Genomic DNA, 4,578 nt, shown 5'->3' with positions numbered 1-4,578 from the left:
ACCCCCATCTATAGTGAAGGAAATTGATTATGTAAAAATAGATTTTCATATTTTCTTATTATTTTTACAAAAGGCATCATGTATTCTTTGCTATGTTTAGTATAATATGAATGCTCAATAAACATGAAGCCATTCATCATAACTTTATGGAAAACTGAGAAATAACAACTGACAATCTATTTTTTTATTAAAAATATAGAAAACATGGGGCGCCTGAGTGGCTCAGTGGGTTAAAGCCTCTGCCTCAGGTCATGATCCTGGGGTCAAGCCCCACATCCATCAGGCTCTCTGCTCAGCAGGGAGCCTCCTTTCCCCTCTCTCTCTCTGCCTGCCTTTCTGCCTACTTGTGATCTGTCTGTCAAATAAATAAATAAAATCTTAAAATATATATATATATAGATAGATAGAAAACAAAGCAGAGTGCATACTTAAAATAATATATAATGAGTATTGCATATAATGAGATAATGATATTTTTATATATTATTTTCACAAATTTTTATATATTTGAACTGAAGCATTGTGCAATTATTCTTAAAAAAGCAATGGAATTAACCAAATCTAAATTTATTGAAATAGGTATTCTTTCTAAGATTAGTAGATTATATAACATTGTTTGGGTCATGTATTATCTCTCTACCTATGCAGTTAGTTTTAGGATTTTCCTATAAAAAGTTCCTAAAATGTAATATACATCAGCAGTTTACTGGTATTTAAAATGACGTGTTGGGTAATTTGGCTTTAGGTGAATTTCAGGTGGCAGTACCATTTGTTATCATGACTTAAGCTTTTATAGAAATGTAATTGTGACTCAAAACTCGCTCACATCCAGTGTGTTCACTAAATATATTTTTATATTGGTCTCACTAGCTGTGTATACTAGGAAATTGTATTTCTATTCCAATGATACCTACTACAGCTGAACAAATACCTCTGTAGTGTTTATAATCAAACAGTAATAAAATTAAATTTAAATGAAATTACAATGATTTAATCAATTTGTTGTACATGAATTCATGGACTGAATAAAGTCTTTCTGCTATATCAGAAATACATATCAAGGATAAAGGAGGGTTTTCTTTCTTGTTACTGAAATTCTGACATAGCTCATATAAATGCTATTCTTTTTTTCTAAATTGAGACAATAGGAAGAGGATCATTAGGTCTGTTTATGACCATTTCTGCCTCAGGCATAACAAGCTGCTGGACACAAGCGAGTCACAAAACAACTCTCATGCTCAGCGTAATTCATGGGTATTCATACAAAACTGATCCCCCTGGTTCAAAGTGCATTGTTCAGCTATCCCTTGGCTGTCCTTGAAATGCCTACATGCCCTGCTATTTGTTTTCCATGTAGAGTATTTGCTTCCAGGATGTAGCTCTTGGATTTGTCATGGATACTAATGGTGGCTGCTGATCTAATAGATCGTTGACAAAGTATTGGTACCATTGCAGATTCTCCTCTCTTCTCTCCAGTCTTGCATGGTGCAATGCTCTACTCCTGTTGTGTTCAGCCCCTTATTGGCACAAGACAGCACAGGGATTAAGGGCAAGGAAGCTAAACATGTTTAGGATTACATTTATCCCTTCATTCACCATTTGACATCTAACAAGTTGTATAACCTCTCCAAAGTCTGAAGTTTGGGATGTTAATATATGTCTCATAAGATTGAGAGTGGGGGGAAGGGGGGTAACAGGGTTATGGGTATTGAGGAGGACACATGCTGTGCTGAACTCTGGGTATTATACTTAACTAATGAATCCCTGAACCCTGCATCAAGGACTAATTATGCACTATACAGTGGCTAACTGAACATAATAAAAAATAAATAAAATAAAATAATAAAAGAAAATAAGATTGATAATAATTAAATGAAAGAATGTATAGTATCATTATGGTTCTCTCTGGCATATACTTACATGCTACATAAATGGTGTTTATGATTATTTTCATGAATGTCAAAATCATATACTACCTTAAGAAGTCAATTTCTTTTTATTCCCCTTATAACAGATGTCTTAATTTTCTATCATAGCTTTTCTCCCTAGGAAACAAATCCTATGGGGGAAGTGCCAGAAAATTATTTGACACTATTTTTCCTCTGCTCTAATTCTAACCATTGTCTCTACACCTTGATTCTCCCTTTACGCTAACAGAGGTCTTCCCCATCAAGTACAAATAGTGAGTGAAAAGCAGCTTTAACCTCAGAAGTTTTTCTTACTGTTTTTCTTTTGAGGGTCCTAAGCCCTTCATTAAATAATTACCAGGTTATCTTGATTTCAGTGGACTGAATTGAGGCTCCTTAAAGTTCATATGGTGAAGTCTTAATACCCCAATGTGAATGTATTAGGAGACAGGGCCTAGACGGAGGTAATTAAAGTAAATGAGGGTCCAACCCGGGAGGGTTCCCAATCCACCAGACCTGGTACTCTGAGAGGAAGGGAATTCTTACCAGGAACTGAAAAAGTCAGCACCCTGAGCTTAGATTTTCCAGCTTCTAGAACAGTAAAGTGATGTCTGTTGTTTAAGCCACAAGTCTATGGAATGTTGTTAAAGCAGTCCCAGGGGACCAAGACACTGACCACACACCTCACTGAAAAGGCATTACATTTTTACTTCTGAGAAAGAGACAGAAATATGGATTTTGCAGTAGAGCTGCCAAATGTATATATCCATGATAAATTATTAGGGAAGATAAAATGAATGATAACAAAAAAACAAACACTGTTCATATTAAAATAGACAAAGTTAAAAAAGAAATTTAAAAAAATGCTGAAAGGAGAAAAAGGATGGGTGAATGGGTGCGGCAAGAACAGGGAGAATAAACAAAATCACATATACAAAATATTGTTATTTCCAATAACAAAAAGCAACCCAAAGCAAAGTATGAAAGAATGAAGAGCAGACCAAGGCAAGTATGTCTGCTAAGGTGGTGACTGCTACATGTAAGGCTACATTCCTTCTGTAAATGTAAAGATATTCAGATCACATAAAAAGTAACAATACTGGAGTGCCTGGGTAGCTCAGTTGGTTAAGCATTGCCCCTTGGCTTAGGTCATAATCCTAGGGTCCTGGGAATGAGTTCCCCCATTAGGCTCCTTGCTCAACAGGGAACCTGCTTCTCCCTCTCCCATTACCCTCTGGTGTTCGCTCTCTATTTGCCTGTCAAATAAATAAATAAAATCTTAAAAAAAAAAAAGGTAAAAATATCTAATTTGTTCTGTACTGGCAAAAACATAAACCAAATAACACACAAAACAGAAAAACAGAAGAGTAAAGTACAGATAAAAATATTCAACATAAAGAAATGAAAATGAAGTTGGTGTGGTTATGCCATTTTATACAAAATTACTCTCAGGAGTAAGCGAGTAAGGACTAAGAGAGTATTTTTAAATTAGTAAGGCCGACAAGGTCAAAAGAAAATGGAGTAGTTAGGAATTTTATGCACAGACCAATATAATCATTAGTAGGCATATGGAACAGCAGCTGTGAGAAATCTCCTCAACAAAAACTTTAAAGAAACAGAGTGAACGTGAGAGACTTTACAATTTCTGTTAGTCTTTTAATAATAAGAGAGCAGCAGAAGAGTATCTGAATATTGTAATTAATGAAGTTGGTGAGTGGAAATGTAGCAAAGGATGTGGAAAAAGAGACATAGAAAATCACATATTACTAAAGATATCAAAGTGATCTCAAACTCTTCTGTCAAAAGGCAGCATGCCTAGACACTTTCAAAGGAAATATATTTGCAAACCTCCATGGTCAGCAATATATTTTTTTAATTCTCTTAATATTTGGAACAAAGACACACAAGAAAAATTAAACATGAAACATATATGTATGAATGTTAATTAATGTACTTGAAGATGGTTTGGCACAATATAAACAGTTTTATTATTTTATTCTAGGAAGTCTACTAATGCAATATATCAACAAAAACAAAATCCACACTCATTTGTCATAAGAAAGGCCTTATTATGAAAATTTCACTAGATAACTCTACTTATAAAAAACATAAGCAATGATAGTCCTCAATAGTAAAATTTTCGTCCCATTTTTTATTAAATTAGGAAAAAGACAAGGAGGTCGATTAAAACCACTTCTGTTCAACCAATTATCATGTACCATAGCTAGTGAAATAATCAAGAAAACAAGTTATAAATCTCTTCATATTTGTAGATAATATAATTGTCCACTAATTAAAAAAATCTATTTTAATTAGCAGACCATTTATGGGAACTATAAAGAGTAGTCATTAACATTACTACATACAAGAACATTGTACAAAAATCCATGCCTTTCTTTACATCAATTAGGACTACTTAAAAAGTGTAAAATAGTCCAAGAAGATGTCATAAATGTACTTTTCCTATGAAGTACAACTGTTTCTTTTACTAAGTACAGCCAACATTTCTGGATATTATAGATAATACAAACTTAAGTAGACACTGAAAGATGGAGGGAAGTCAGACTGACTCAGAACATCCTGACCTAAAGAAGAACATGGAGGTGAATTCCCTGGAATTTCTTCTTGCCTCATTTATCCTAGACTCTGAGCTCAAGAAGCCAGTGATCTG

This window comes from Mustela putorius, unplaced genomic scaffold (genome assembly GCF_011764305.1).
Source record: "Mustela putorius furo isolate JIRA1106 unplaced genomic scaffold, ASM1176430v1.1 tig00003983_pilon_pilon_pilon, whole genome shotgun sequence".
NCBI classification, from domain to species: domain Eukaryota; kingdom Metazoa; phylum Chordata; class Mammalia; order Carnivora; family Mustelidae; genus Mustela; species Mustela putorius.
The sequence above is the reverse complement of the archived record's forward strand: the minus strand, read 5'-3'. Positions refer to the sequence as shown.